At 43.9% G+C, this 16,645-nt stretch overlaps 1 protein-coding gene across 6 annotated transcripts in view; it reads left to right on the top strand.

Annotated features, from left to right (window-relative positions):
• The window catches only part of Cep57l1 (centrosomal protein 57 like 1), a 68,412-nt gene that overhangs the window by 20,549 nt on the left and 31,218 nt on the right, over positions 1-16,645 (top strand). Inside the window, exon 1 of one of the 6 annotated variants that reach the window (XM_021174108.2) lies at positions 13,914-14,014. The exons of 3 other annotated variants lie outside the window; for them this stretch is intronic. The gene's annotated coding sequence lies outside the window, so the exon portion shown is untranslated. Of the gene's footprint in view, positions 1-13,913; positions 14,015-14,123; positions 14,143-14,446; positions 14,588-16,645 lie in introns of those variants that run through there. 2 more of the 6 variants (XM_021174107.2, XM_029482848.1) reach the window with 2 other exon arrangements.

Below are 16,645 nucleotides of genomic sequence, written 5' to 3'. Positions count from 1 at the left end.
AAAAAAAAAAAAAAAAAACCAGTTTTAACCGTATTATAAAAGAATAAAAAGTGTCATATCCCTAACATTATAATTGGTTAACTATCTTAATAAGAAAACTTACATCAATATTTATGTTTATTGAAAAATTGTACTTTAATCAAATAATATACTTAAACATCTATTGTGTTACATTAAGTAAAAAGAGCAGCCGGGCATGGTGGCGCACGCCTGTAATCCCAGCACTTGGGAGGCTAAGGCAGGCGGATTCTGAATTTGAGGCCAGCCTGGTCTACCGAGTGAGTTCCAGGACAGACAAGGCTACACAGAGAACCCCTGTTTAAAAAAAAAAAAAAAAAAAAAAAGTAAAAAGAACAACTTACAATAACATGTATTTCAATCTCAACTTTGGCTTAAATGATAAGACTGAACTAATATGAAAATGTTAATTTGTTTGTTTATTTGTTTTTATTTGAGACATAGTGGTTGGCTGTCCTGGAACTTACTATGTAGACCAGGATAATATCAAATTGGCAAACTTTACAATTATATATTTTTTTCACAATTTATCTTCTGTCAAATGTCTTTCTGGACACACTCATTCTAGTGTCTGAACTAGCACAGTGCAGTATTACAGGCGAACGTGTAATTTAATTGAGAAGAATTGTAGCAGTGTTCATATACAAAAAAAAATTTGTTTATATTTGAACTTACCATGACAGATTCCTCTCTCTAAGCTTTGCTGTTTTGCAGCCTTTCTTTGTGTAGTATTAGCTGTTGTTTGTAACCGGATAACAAGTTTCCATGTGCGGTGGCAGGCCTGGGTGGTGTTTTACTATGCTTTGTATTGAGATGGATGGGCCCAGGCTGGTCTTGAACTCACTGTCTCTGCTCACTGGGCCTCATCTTGCTTCAGCCTTTCAAGTACTAAGACAGAAGCCGGTGCCATTATGCCCAGGAGGAACCTTCACTGCAGGATAAAAGTTGATCATAGTAAAAGAGACCTTGGTTTAGTTTAGCCACAGCTAGTCTGAGCTATACTGGAAAATTTGGTAACTCTGGGATAAAAGCAGCTAAAATCCCCAATCAACAGCCTTGGGGATTCCATCTTGCCTCATATGGAGCACCAGGTTGTCTGGGCCCAAGTTACTCAAATACTTACTGTATCTATTCCCACCACCAACTCTGGGCTTCCCGCTTCCAGCTCCTCCAAGTTTATCATGTGATAGACATAACTGGAACTAAGGTAGAATAGAAACTGAAAGTGACGCTGATTTCTAACATTTTCACTGACATCGGTTTCCCCTGGCTGTCCTGGAACTCAAAGATCCACCTGCCTTTGCCTTTGTCTTTGCCTTTACTTTTGCCCCTGCGTCTGCCCCTGTGTTCTGAGATTAAAGGTATGCACCACCATCCCCTGCAAGAGTCATTTTTATGAGATGAATTGTTCTGTGTGGAATGAGAGCTTCCTGGGGGAAGTACTAACCTGTAATACTTAGCCACCTCTAAACAGGGTTTCATGGGGTGGCTTGTTTCCCTTCTTTTCTATCTTGGCTGGGCTGGAACTCACTGCAGACCAAGCTAACCTTGGACCTATAGAGTCTCTGTCTCCGCCTTCCAAGTTCTGAGGTGTGTGCACTATACCTTACCCAACTCATAGGGTGGGTGATGGTTGTTGTTGTGGTGGTTGTTGTTTGAGACTGTGTCTCAGCTCTTACAAGCTAAGTTGTTTGTGAGTTTGTTTGTTTATTTGTTCATTTTAGAGATGGATCTCCCTGTATCTCATGCTGGCCTGGAACTTATCTATGTAGTAATGCTGGTCTCAAACCTTTGATTCTCCATCTTGAGTCTCTCCAGCACTGAGGTACTGATGTGTGTCACCACACCCAGCTTTGGGGTCTTTTCTTAGGCTTTGTGATTTGGCTGCTAGGTAGACATCAGCAGGCCCTCGGCCCTCAGGATTTGACCTGACCAGAGGCGTATTGGAACGTAATGCAGAACTGGAATCATGTTTTTGTAAACACATTTTAAGGAAAATGTATCTTGATGAAGTTAAGCTTCCATCTCAGCTAAACAAGAAAATCAGGTTTTGTTCTCACCCCTGTTCAAGGCAACAACATACTCCACTGCTCATACTAAGACTTTAACAGCTGTGTCAACACGGCTGCTTGAAAAGAAGTGCAGGCTTACTGCTGACTCTACAGATCTCCCTGTCAGGATCTCTCGCCATCAGCAGACTTCAGCCCTCGAGAACACTTGCTTACCTCAGATAGATGAGTCAAATGCTGGGGTAGTTAAAGCTCTCAGGGCTGGCTGTAAGAATTGGAAGGAGTCTTGGAACTCAGTACCAAGGGGAATAATATTCTGATAAGCCAGCTGCTATCTAGACACCATTGTCTGGCTACAGTCTTTCCAATGGGAGTGAGGTGGGCAGCTTACGTTTACCTTATGTTGATGTGACCTCAAGGATGCTTCAAGCACTCTGCCTCTATCTCCCCAGCTGTTTAAGTGACTTTTCGTAGGATTATCTTGCAATAACTCAATGGCTTTTATTTGTTTGGGGGTTTTGTGTGTGTGTGTTTTTGTTTTTTGTTTTTTCAAGACAGGGTTTCTCTGTGTAGCCTTGGCTGTCCTGGAACTCACTCTGTAGATCAGGCTGGCCTCTAACTCAGAAGAAATCCGCCTGCCTCTGCCTCCCAAGTGCTGGGATTACAGGTGTGCACCACCACGCCCGGCTACTCAATGCTTTTTAATCCATTCTGGTTAGTGAGCTTTTCATTATGACCCAATCCTCAAGGCGTACAGATTAATGAAGATTGGTGACTGGGCTTCCTCTGCATCCCCATACTCTCTTCCCCCTTTCTCCTTGTTCATTCTGTTCTTGGCGGGCACTTTTATAACTCAGGATGGCCTTGAAGTAGCCAAGAACAATGGCCTTGAGCTCTGATCCTCCCTCCTTCCTCCTACTTCGAGAGCGCTGGGATTACAGGCATGTGCTCACAAGGCCAGTGTTCTAGGAAGAGAGAGCAGTATTGGGGGTGGGGAAATGAAGGAACCAGTGGTCACTGAGGGCCTGTGTGGCCCTGAAAAGCCACTTTATCTTTGTTCTGAAGCCCTGGGGAGTCACTACAGAGTTTTGAACTTTGAAACGATACTCCTGGGTTTTGATCTTATTGTACTCTAGAGGTACAATAAGGATTCTAAGACAGGATCAGCAGGAGAATCCTTCCAGAGGCCACAGGTGATACAGGTCTAGGATAGTATAGCTTGTGTGTGATGGGATAAGTGGTTTGAGAAATGTGGTAAGTGTTGAAATCCTTAGAGGTCTATGAGGGTTGAAGGTAGGATATTGATGTTGGTCAGCAAGGTTAATATAGGAACGGAAGGGGACAGAGCTAGAGACTTCCTTCACTCAGAGATTGGCAGCACTGGCTCGAGTTCAATTCCCAGCATCCACATGGCAGCTCACAACCATCTTAACTCCAGTCCTAGGGGACCCAAAGCTCTCTTCTTGCTTCCATGGGTACCAGGTATGTATGTGGCACACAAACATACATGGAGGCAAAACACCAATAGACATTAAAACAATTGTTAACAAGAAATAATATAGGAAGAAAAGCAGGTTCTAGAAGGAATATTACATGCTACATTCTGAATAGAAGTTTAGGACGTTTAGGTAGATGTGAATTTATTGTTAAAAGCTGGAAAAATTGAAGTGGTTCTTGATTTTTTTCTTAACTTTTTAAAAAGTGATATCTGAGGGGTGAAGAGATGGCTCAGTTATTAAGAACACTGGATGCTTTTCCAGAGGACCTAGGTTCAATTCCCAGCACCCACATGGCAGCTCACACCTGTCTGTAACTCCTGTTCTAGGGAACCTGACACCCTCACACAGACATACATGCAAGTGAAACACCGATGCATATAGAAATAGAAATAGAATTTAAAAAGTGGTATCTGTGCAGAAACAACAAATAAACCAAATAAATTAGGACATTTCCAAAAGTGATACTATTGCTTAAGAATGCATGGGCCTAGGGGCTGGAGGTTTAGCTCAGTGGCAGAGCACTTACCTAACAAGCACTTGACCCTGGGTTCAGTCCTCGTGCTGAAAGGAGAAGGCAAAGGCATTAGGCATAAGGCTTGGGTTTGTTGGTAGTGGCGAGATTGACCATAGGGAAGTTAAACATGGGAACTGAGCATTGTGCTTCATTACAAGTTGTCTCCTGTACCACCTTAAAATGACCCTTTGGAGACACAGTATAGGTTTGATACAATGTTAAAAGTAGTGAGCATAGCTGCTCATGGTGGCAAACACCTATAGTGCCAGTACTCAAGAGGCAGAGGCAGGGGAATGCCAAGCCAGCCAGTCTGGTCTACAGAGGAAGTTCCAAGAAGCCAGGCTACAGGGTAAGACTGGTCTTGAAACAAAAAGGGAGTAGGGGTGTGACCAAGCCAATCAGCTTGTTCTCCAGGGAGGGAGTGAGGATTGAAAAGAAAAAGACAATTAGACATCACTATGATGTGACTCCAGCCAGTGCTGAGGCTGAAGCGGATTTATTTTTCTCCAGCCTGCTTTTATACCATTCTAAGTACATGTAAATAATTAGGTCAGTTCTAGGTTAAGGAACAAACAAAGCAATAAGCACAAATAGTCAAGGAACAAACCAGGCAATATGTAAACAAAGTCCTGTGATCTCTGATTTTTAGGAGCCTATTCAGGTTGTCCGAGATAAAAGGACTGTCACGCATTCCTTGGCTGAATTGTGTCTACCTTGAGCTTTGTACTGGCCCAAATGTAAAGACTTTCTGAGCCTACTTCCCTGCCCTAGCCCAAAGTCAAATTCCTGCCTAAACCTGAGCTTACCTCCTTATTCTGGCCCAATGTCAAATTCTTGCCAAGTTCCTAGAAGCAGGCCCAAAAGCTCTCCATAGGGGTGGCTAGCATGAGTTTTGGGAATATAAAGGTATGTTTTATATTTTGTGGTCTCTCAGTATCATTAGGAACACCTGTGAACTTATTAAAAGTTTTGGGTATAAAAAATTTTTGGATAATATTGTAGGTTGAGTGAGAGTGTGTGTCTGTGTGTGTGTGTACGTGTGTATGTGTGTATGGAGGCCACCAGGTCAAATCAGACATTTTCCGAATCTCTGTCTCACTAGCTCAGTGATTGTCTAGACTGGCCTGCCATTGAGCTCTGAGGAGTCTTAGTATCTGTTTCCCACTGTGTTAGGCTATGGGTGCACACATGCAATCATACTGTAGAGTTATGTACACATTTAATCAACTTTTTGTATGGGTGCTGAGGATCCAAAATCAAGTCCTTAAGGCATTTTAAGTGAGCTACCCCCCTCCCCAACCCAGGCTCTGAAATTTTTACCTGAAGTGCTTGGGAACACACATTTAGGTTTTGTAATGAATGTATAGACTTTACCAGTTGAGCATCCCTAATCATAAAACAATTTGACCATAAACATCATACTTAAAGCTTCCAGATTTGGGACCAATTCAGATTACAGATGTTCACTACCTATAATAACTAAAATGTTTTGCAGCATTTGTTCTTTAAGTATCAAACTACCTTATGTTGATCCAATACATGTACTTCCTTGAAATAGGTAATTTAATTCTTATTTTACAAGTAGAGGGAATATCTAAGAAACTTTATTAGGATGCCATGGGATTCGTCTTCAAGGAGTCTTGCTCCTAAACTGCTATGCTACCCGCTTACTAAATAATACAGGCTATATATTCTTTAATAAGAATGGAATCACAAAAATGTACTATGAGAGTAAAAGTCAATGTAAAGATAGCATTGCTAAAACTGTAGAGAATGCAATTTTTATATAATTTTGCTTTCATTTTAGGGGCAAGGTCTGACTGCATTGCCCAGTCTTCCCCTAAACTTATGCTCCTCTTCCTCTGCCACCTGTAATTACAGGCATGAGCCTCTCAAAGCTGTTACCTTGCTTTTTCCAGGATATGAAAACATGACAACTGTTAAGAAGAGTTAGGAAGACTGGACAAATACAGGAGGCTGAGTCATTACAGGGAAGGAAGGAGAGCTTATGCTGGAGATAGTAGTTGTTTATTTTGTTTTGAGACAGGTTAGCTCTGGCTGTCCTGTAGACCAGGCTGGCCTTGAACTCAGAAATCTGTCTCTGCCTCCATAGTGCTCTTCGACTAAAGGTGTACGCACCACTGTCCCCCTACCCCACCCAGGGGTTGGAGGTTGTATTTGTCAGAGCTCAGTTCTAAGGAAACTGAATGCTACAGTTTGTATCATGGCAACTTCTCCTAAGTAGTGCTTGGTAATGTTCAGAATTAAGAGGGAAGAAATGACTTAGCTAAGATTAGATAGCACTTAACTATCAGAAACAGGAAGGAATCCTGATCAGAAGATTTGAACCAGAGCCTTTCCCATTCATTATATTCCTTAACAAAACTGCAGATTCAGCCCTACTCAGACCCGTAGAGATGCCTAAGAAAAGAATTGGTATATAACTAAATCCCACAATAGCAGTAACACAAGCAAGCACCTGCTTACTGCATTAGAGCCATGTGGGCCGCATGTGTACCTATAACTAAGTGTTGTGTGGTCAGGGATAGGAGGGTAACTCAGGCTTGCTGCTGATCAGGCTAGTTCCAGAGTCCATGAGAGTCCCTGTCTCAACAGACTAGGATGGAATGATAGAGGAACACCTGACATCTTTCTCTGGCTTCCACATATGTGTATACCTGCATGTGCACACACACCTGTGTATACTACATACATATATCACACCACAAACATACACACGTCTACCTATAATGAATGGTAAGGACTGAATCAGTGACGCAAATCAAAAAGGATGTCTATTAGGTATGTGTTCACATCCACCCCAATAAAGAAGTTCAAACAAGCTTTAGAAAAAGAGAAAGATGTGCATGCTTCTGGGATCCAAAGAGCCTTTTCCTTCAGTACCCGCTGATTGACAGGAAAGTCAGCAAAAGAAAAATGCTTTGATATATAATTATCTTTTTCTTTTTTAAAGAGCTGTTGGTGGCAGTTACCTTTAGAAATGAGAAGGCTGGGCGTAGTTCATAATCAGTCCAGAAATACCTTCTAATTTGTGCCTTTTGTGTGAGATTTTTTATTACTATAGATATTTTCTTTTTTAACAAGTTTGAAGGAGTTTCTTATACTATTATTATGGAGCATTTTAAACACATTAACCATTTTATGAGTTCTTTGAGAATTTCATACAATGCATTTTGATTGTATCCCTCCAATCCTCTCAGGTCCACTCTGACCTCTGTATTTGTCCTACACCACCCACACCCCCAACTTTGTTTGTTTGTTTGTTTGTTTATTCCCCCTTAATAATCCATCAACTACACTTGGCTCCTCTACTCCTGGCTGTGGGACCATCCACTGGAGTGCAGCTGATATACTGGAAGCCACACCTTTACAGAAAACTGCTCCCCCATCAACACAAGCCAGCACCTGCCCATAGCTGCTCACTTAAGGGCGAGGGCTCATCAACCCTTTCTCACTCCATGCTGACAAGCCTACCTTGTTCTCTGCATGTCTTATGCAGGCATCCACAGCTGCTGTGGGTTCCTGAGGGCCGCAGTCCTGGTGTGTAGACAATCACTCTGCTGCCCTTTCTGCACTGGTTCCTGAGCCTCACTCAGGGCAGGGCTGTGATACAGATGTCCCTTTAAAGAAGTGTTGTGCAGGCAGTCACCCATTCTCTGCACTTGTCATCAGCTGCTTTGTTAGCCATCAACCACTGCACAAGGAAACTTCCCCCTCTGGTGGGTCTGCGAGCTGCACTGACCTAGAGGTAGACTGAGAAGACAGTTTGCCACTGTGTTTCTTTAGGTTCACTTCTAGGTCCTGTGAGCCCCCCAGCCTGAACCAAACACTCGGGCCCTCTGGGGGAGTGGGCCTTAAATCCAACCAGAAAGGAATGAGCAACGAGAGCAATGACAAGAACTTGGATTGTTTTGGGGATCTCTGGGACCCCTCTGACCAGCAGTGTAGGGGGAGGTACCCGCCCCCCCCCCCCCCCCCCCCCCCGGCACTGTGCTTTTTACTTAGCAACCTATGGTTTCTGGGATGACATAAACCCATGTGGGAGGACTCAACAAACTATTTTATGAGTCTTTCCTTTCCTCCTCCCCTCCCCTCCGCTTCCCACCCCACCTCTTCTCTCTTCTCCTCTCCTCTTCCCTCCCCTTCCCTCCGCCCCCCTCTCCTTTCTCCTCTCTCCCTTCCTTTGTCCCAATCTGTGTGCTTGTCTTTAGGAAGCTTATCGAACAATTGGTTTCCGCATGGCTTTTTCAGACATCCTTAGTGTTAATCATCCTTCTAACCCCTTCTCTGACTATGAGCATTTTAAAGGACACTTTTAATTTAGTATTATAATTGTACAGAAAGATTTTATCCTAACACTTACTCAGTAGGTGGACATTGACATTGAAAGTGGACGCTGGAGCTGGAAAGATGAGTGAGCACTTGAGAGCACTGGCTGTTCTACAGAGGACCTAGGCTTGACTCCCAGCACTACACAGTGGCTCAAACCATATGCAACTCTAGTTGCAAGAGACCTATGACCTATGGCACGAGGTACTTATGGGATGTGTGTAGACAAAACCTCATGCACATAAAATAAAGATAATAATAAGACTCACTTTAAAAACAATAGAAGTTCCTTAGCTCCACATGGAAACAGTATTGTAACATGACTGAAAGAGCAGTGCTGTATGGAGCCCATGCTCCTTTATGTCTACAGGAATGGAAATGAGCCAGAGGTAAGGCTGTGGGAAAGGCTGCTTTACATCCTATGTCTCACATGTCTACATCCATGGACATTTCCTCCTAGGTAGGACACAGCCTTCCAGAGGGAGGGAGGGATACAAGTCAGCTCAAATTATAGGAACTGCTGTACTTGGAATGGTGTGGAAGGACTGAGGGCCCCTGTGCCCTGCAAGCAGGGATGAGCCTGGTTGTTTGTATACCTGCTCCATCAGAAAAGACTCGCATCCGGCCAGCCTCAGACTCCCTGAGGCAGTCAGTTCTCAGCTGCTGCTTATTGCCATTGACAGAGTTAGTGGGGACTGTTTGGGTCATGTGCTTGCTGTACAGTGGATTTTTTGGCTTTACACATTTTCCATACATGTGTGGAACATAGGTAATTTGTTTAGTGGTTTTGCACTCCTTGGGAAAAATGGCAAATCTGTTTGAACCAGGACTGCACTTCAAAAAAAAAAAAAGTGTGGTATCATTGAGAAAAGATTAACCTTTTTTTTTTTTTTTTTTTGAGAGCCAGGATACTCTGAATACAATGGGACTATTAACTTAGTGGCCGTGAGTTCTAGGAGTACAGTTTATCACATCAGGACTGTAAATCATGGTCCTTGGCAAGCACAAAGCTTACTCTTCATCCTGGTGCGTCTGGACCGTCACCAGGACCTGTGCAGTGTGCAGAACTTTGCAGTCAAGTTCCAAAGAGTGTAAGCATGCTTGTGGACTCTGGGGTACCGGTGTTTGTTGTTTTTAATAAGTAGATGGGACTTTTTGTGCTTAGAGGGCTTATGAGAATAGCTAGTGTGGGGCTGGAGTGGTGGCTCAGCAGCCAAGAGCACTTGATGCTCTTCCAAGGATCTGGGTCCCGTTGACAGCACCCAGGTGCTTACAGCCTCGGTTATCTCCTATAGGTCCATCTCCAGGGGGTTCAACCCTTCTTCTGGCCCCTTCAGCACCCATGAGTTAGCTCACACACACACCTTTTTAAAAATGGATAAATGTGATGAGAAAGAAAAGAATGTTTGTACTTTCTAATAGTCTGTTTTTATACTTATAAAAACAAATCAAACTGTGTAAAAATGAGAGCCCAAAAACATGGCCCACACTTAAGAAGAAATGGTTCTGGGCATTCAGGCTGATATTCAGGCTGATACTTTGGTGTTTTAAAAGTGTCTTAAGTGGAGAGACAGTTTCTAATTGGCTCAGATAAAAGGCAGATGGCTTTAGAAAGGGTCTGTGCTTGCATCTTCCAGTTACTTTTGCCACAAACTCGATACCTTCTTTGGAAGAGAAGAGAAACTAGAGACTAAACAAGGACCTTCCACATGCTAAGAATGTATTCTACTAAGAGCATACTGGGCCGGGCGTGGTGGCGCACACCTTTAATCCCAGCACTCGGGAGGCAGAGGCAGGTGGATTTCTGAGTTCGAGGCCAGCCTGGTCTACAAAGTGAGTTCCAGGACAGCCAGAGCTATACAGAGAAACCCTGTCTCGAAAAACCAAAAAAAAAAAAAAAAAAAAAGAGCATACTGAGAACTGAGATGCACCCTCACCCCTTGGGAGCATTTAAAATTAAATTCCTGCCTGAAAGGTTTTTAAATTTATTTTGTGGTTCTGCTTTTGGCCTTGCTGACAGTATGAATTCAGATTGCAAGCTTTGTTAGAGGATTAACCCTTTCCTTTTTAGTCTCTATATGTGTGCATGTGTATGTGCATGTATGTGTATGTGGGGTTTTGTTTTTTATGGGTGAGGGGAACACATGCCACATCTGGTCTGTGTCAACTTGTCCCTGGCTATCAGGCTTTTTACCTTGAGATAGCATCTCTCTGAGGGCTCCAGACTAGCTGGCCTGCAAGCCTACAGGGACTGTCTGCCTCCTGTCCCACTGTGTAGTGCTGGCATCACAGGCATGAAGCACCTGCTTTGTGTGGGTTCTGCTATTCAGTCTCCAGTCCTCATGCTTGCCTGGGAAGCAATCTAACCATTAACCCACCTCTCCAGCCCCAAACTATCAATTTTTATACAAAAATCTCTTTGTGATATAGTGACTAGATAGACATTTTCAAGCTTCTTTTATATTATTTTCCTTTGTTTTGAAAAAATGTTTAAAATGTCTAGTATTATTATATTGTGGGAAAGATTTAAAAAGATGAACGGGCTTGTGCCTCTGCCCTGATGGCTTGACTGGCCAAGCACTGATGGCTGACCCGTTTTATCTCGTGGAGACTCTCTGGCCTGGAATTCCCAAAACATCTCCACCCAGCTCACTAGGTTTCCACTGGTGGATCACTACCACACCAACCTCATGCTTCAAATCCCCTTGTGGTACACATCTGGCAAACCCACGCTTTGCTGCTGTATCTTTCTCTCTTGAACCCAGACGAGCCACCATGTGAAGGAAAGTACTACACAAACTCAGTTCAGAAATAATGGTAACTCAGTCTCTGGGTGCAACAATTAAAACCTAATCTTGTAAGCCTTATTCAAATATGACTCCTATGGTGGCAAATCTTTGCGGATCTGCCATGATACCAGGAAACTCTAGCAGCTACATCTTACCCATATGCTGTCCACATTCCAAAAGGCCCAAACTCTCTATCCTTCCTCTCTTCCTCCATCCAACCTGGAAGCCCCTCCTACTCGCCCAGTGATTGGCTCCTTTATTCATTAGGGGATTGGTTCACAAGAAGCCACCTGAGCACATGACTCATTGCTCATTCCTGAGAGCCTCTCCCAGGACAGCAAGTAGCACAGAGCCATCCACAGCATAATTATGTGTGTGTGTGATGGGGGTTGCTTATGCCACAGCATGAATGTGGAGGTAGAAGGTAGCTTTGTGACATCGGCTCTCCTCCCACCTTATGTGGGTTCTATGGAGAAAACCCCATTCCCTTGGCGGGAGCTTCTACCCACTGAGCCATCTCACCCACACACTGTCAATTTCTGACTGATAGGTTTATTTTTCATTTATTCTTTGTTGTATCTTTCGTCTTTATGTTCTTCCAGCTTTTATATGCTTGGGATATTCAGTTCTTGGGGTGCACAAAAGAATAGTACATTATAATAGAGCAGAGGCTTAAGTTTGACCATCAAACACTTGCTTAGACCCTTACCATCCATTTCAGAAACTGTTCATACTCATGACAGACACTTGATAAACCTCAGGTCTTTTGAGGCATTTCTTTCTTGATTCCTCTTTGATGATCTTCAACTTAAATTTTCATAATATTCAATCAAGGAGTTAATTAAAACCATGTTTCTATTTCTATAGACCTAGGTTGGACCTAGCAAGCATTAGAGATGGGCCACACAAATAGTATGTAAATGGATACTCATTTTATACACTGATGCCTTTCAAATGCTTATTTACTCTTAGCCATCTTTGAATCATCTAAACAGCCAACATAGATCAGCTAAACACAATCACTTTTGGGTGGTGTGATGGTTTGTATAAGCTTGGCCCAGGGAGTGTCACTATTAGGAGGTGTGGCCTTGTTGGATTAGGTGTGTCACTGTAGGTGTGGGCAATGAGACCCTCATCCTAGCTGCTTGGAAGACAGTCTACTACTAGCCTTCAGATGAAGATGTAGAACTCTCAGCTCCTCCTGCACCATGCCTGCCTGGACACTGCCATGTTCTCACCTTGATTATAATGGATTGAACCTGTAAGTCAGCCTCAATTTAATGTTGTCCTTATAAGAGTTGCCTTGGTCATGGTGTCTGTTCACAGCAGTAAACCCCTAACTAAGACAGGGGAGAAGAGTTTATTTTTATCATATGTGTATAAGTGTTTTGCTGGCATGCATATCAGTGTGTCATGTATGTGTATCTGGTACTCTTGGGGGTCAGAAGAGGATGGCAGTCCTCAGGAACTAGAGTTATGGATGGTTATCAGCCATGTTAGGTGGGTGCTGGGACTGAACCTGGATCCTCTACAAGAGCAGCAAGCACTCTTAACCACTGAGCATCTGTCTTCTCTCACATGTAGGCTGCCTGCGTTGCCATCTAGTAGCTAAATGACCTTGAGCAAGTTACTTCTTAGTTGCTGTATGCTTGTTAGAAATGAGTTCAGGTCACAGAGAAAGAGACTGCCTTTCCAGCTGAGGTGTCTGGACCAGGCAAAGTTGGCTTCTGGTCTAGAGGATGGTGTGTTCCAGAAGAGCCAACACATGCCAAGGCAGAAAATGCATTTGGCTTTTAGTCTAAGGGTGGTAGCTGAGCTTTTCCCATTGGCTAGGACCTGACATCATGTTCTTATTCTACTAGTTAGTCCAAAAAGACTGGTGTGAGAAATGAAGGATGGTTCCAGGCCTTCAGATTCCTAGAATGTAGCAGTGGGGGCCAGGGATGAAACATCTGTACAAAGTCTTACAAGGTGGGAGACATAAAGATTTATTCATTCATTCATTTATTCACTAATTTTGGTTTTTCAGTACAGTGTTTTCCTGTGTGTAGCCCTGGCTGACCTGAAACTCATTCTATATAGATCAGGCTGGTCTTGAACTCAGACATCCTCCTGCCTCTGCCTCTCCAGTTTTGGGAATAAAGATCCACCACCACCTTGGAGATAAGGATTTTAGTTCTTTGTCTTAAATGCAAGTTTTATTGTATTTGATGGAGCAGACTCATATTTGATATTTCTTTTTTTTAGCTTACTAATTTTTTTGATGTTCTTTGACATTTCTTTTGGAAAAGAACTGAAAGTAGACATGTCTCACTCCTTTCTGGGGCCACCATTGAGCTTTGTTCTTTGGGTTGAACTGTGTGTTAGATGCCTCATACAAATGCACCAATAAGGTGCTGCCTCTTGTGTCTGCATTGTCTCACTTAACACAGTACCCCAGGGCCATTATTGGAGCACACACCAGAACCTGATGCCTTTGAGATTTTTACGTTAGTAAATGTTGCTATCTGTTGTCTTTTCTTTGTTTTAGACAGTGGGTTCCTTTGTTGCCCAGGCTACAGCATACTCCTACTCTTCATGCTTTGTTTTAGACTAGTGTTAGGGTGAGAAGTATATATACTTGGGCCCTCTTGAGGGGCTGCTCTTGGTTCTTCTGGACGCATAACTGTCCTTTATGACACTGACAATTGCCACTCACCTCCTCCCTTTTAAAAGCTGAATGACTGCCATTTGAGGCCTTTGTAATGCCTCTGCTCTGCATCCCTGGGCAGCTCGGGTGCGGTTGTGTGCTTCTCAGGACTTTCCATCAGCTGCAAGTGCTGATGCTTCTCACAGGTGATGATAACCCTCTGAACAGTCTTATTTAATTTTTCTGTATAATTTTTCCTGCATATTATTAGCAACTGATGTGACTTCATTATAGGACCATGCAAAAGACCCCATCAAGATCCTATCAAAGAAAAGTAAGTTTGTCGAGAGACTTTTCTGTTACTGGGTTAGAATATGCTGCTAGCAAGCTACTTCTAGAATGAAGGCTTTGCTTCTGTTTACCATTCCAGAGAACAGAGCCAGCCCACCAAGGTCGGGAGGCAAGGCGGCTGGAGCTTGAGGCCCACCCAGCAGTTAGGAAGCGAAGAGATAACATTTCATCTGCACACAGGAAGTAGAACAGGAAGTGTGGCTAGGTGCTACCCTCAAAGCCTGCTCCCAGTGATTATCTCCTAAAAGTTACAGAGCATTCTTGAATTGCTGGAGAGTGAGTGACTGAGACTCAAACTCAGGAACCTCTGAGAAAGTGGAAGTCATGTCCAGTGTGATTAGAGAAAAACCGTCCTGTCTGACGCTGAGGGAGGTGCTGGGCTTCAAGGAAGCAGAGACGCCACTCTGGGAGTGGCAGTGCAGGCTGAGGTATGAGAAGGCTGAAGCTGGCTTCTGGGCCCCCGGTTGCTGCTGGAGAACCGCACAGAGAAACTGGGAACAAAGTGTTGGGGGTCCACAGGGCCTCAATGGGGCCGGGACTGGGGGCTCCCAAACTCATGGGCACCTGGGTGTCACTGAGTCTCGAGGAGTTGGGAGCAGAGTCAGGGGCTGGGGGCTGAGGACAGCATCTAGTCTGGGGTGGGGAGCTCTGGCTTCACTCAGCAGTGATTGTCCTTAGCTTTGTGGTGGTTGTGGCTGGAAGCGCAGAGAAGCCTTCTACAGGAGAATTAAGCGTGGTAGTCAAATGCCTTCTCCATGGCTCCCCACGGCAGATCTTGATGAAAGAGACAGTCCACTGTGAAAATGGATACATACCGTACCATGCCAACTTCTCGGGTGGACCCGAGATTAAATACCTTTTGCTGGGAGGTATAATGTCTGGAAAGGGAAGCTTATTGGCTAAACCCTCAGGGCCTCTAGGTACTTGATTAGCATGGAGAACTCTGTTCTGTGCCTACATGACCACAGATCAAGCTTCCTTCTGTGGCGACTTGTGTTCCAGGCCTGGAATCCGGCAGGGAGCTGTGGAGTTGCCTAAATCTCAGGTATATGTCCACCAGGTCTCTGGGTCTCAGACCCACTCTACCTTACCAAGCTTCTTGTCATGGTTTTACCATCCCACAGAGAAGCAATAGTCAAAATCAGTGACAGCTGGGACATTTCTCACACTGATGTAGGAAGGTTTTAGAAGACAAATAAATCCCAAATAGGGCTATGGAAAAAGAGAGTCACACCTAAACACACCATGACAGTTACTGCAAAACTACAATAGTCCCCAGAGAGACAGCCGGCCAGCCATGCTGGGAAGGTGGAAGAGAGAGAGAGCATCACAGTGCTCCCAACGCAGAACTAGACAGCAATGTCACCTTTTCTTCTTAAAATCTCTCAAGACTTAAGTGGTTTTCCATTTGTATGGATGGATGTATGTACAGGAATGTAGGTGGAGGCCATAGAGGCCAGAAGAACATATCTGATCCCATGGATTTAGAGTTCCAGGAGGTTGGGAGCCATCTGATGTTTAAGTGCTGGGAACAGAACTCAGATCCTTTGCAGTACAGCAAGTGCTCTTAAAAGCTGAGCCATCTCTCCAGCTCCTGCACAATTAACTTTTAAAAGAATGTAAGAGAGATATTATGATGCAAAAATTAATAAAATTTGCCCTAATGCTAACTAATCTGGACTTTAAGATGCAGACTTTATGAAGGAGGAATGTAGATGCAGCAAGGAATGGTGAGAAGGCACGGTGGCTGGGCTTGGAGTGACGGGAAGCCGGCCCCGTCATGGAGGTGCAGTGCTCAGAGTATTCTTGGGACCAGCCACCACAGAAGGGAGGGAGGGAAGCAAGCAAGCAGGAAATGTGAATTTCGGAGAGGAGTGAAGTGTCAGGAAAGATTTCACAGGTCCCCCCGGGTTCTGGAGGGTACTTCCCCCCCAGCTGTCCTTCAGGTACTTGCCTTATGTTGGAGCGAGAGGAGCCTGATAGAGTCCCCAGAGCAGACAAGGCGACAATGGAAGCAAATGCCATAAATGCCAACTTGTTTAAGTGAAAAATGTATCAGTCCATTTATGTAAAGTTTAAAATCCATGAACACCAATACAGTAAAGGTGTGTACCAGTGTACTACAGTGCTCCTTTAGCTCTATGTATTGTATACAATTTTACTTTTATGTGTATGTACACCATGTGTGTACCTGGTATCCTCAGAGGCCAGACGAGGGAGTCAGAGCCCTGAGCTGTGGTTACAGTTCCCTGTCACGTGGATTCCAGGACCTGAACCCAGGTCTCTGAAAAAGCAGTCAGTGCTCTGAACTGCTGAGCCATCTCTATAGCCCTATAAGCACAATTTGTGTCTTATAAAGTCAAATTCTAAGATACTAAGAAGAAATCTGTTGATGACTCTTTTGTTTTCTTTTTGTGGTAGGGTCTTGATGCATAGCCCGCCCTGACTTAAAAGTCACACTGCTATTACAGAAGAACTAAGCTTGG

The sequence above is a fragment of the Mus caroli genome, chromosome 10, assembly GCF_900094665.2.
Source record: "Mus caroli chromosome 10, CAROLI_EIJ_v1.1, whole genome shotgun sequence".
NCBI classification, from domain to species: domain Eukaryota; kingdom Metazoa; phylum Chordata; class Mammalia; order Rodentia; family Muridae; genus Mus; species Mus caroli.
The sequence above is the reverse complement of the archived record's forward strand: the minus strand, read 5'-3'. Positions and strand labels throughout refer to the sequence as shown.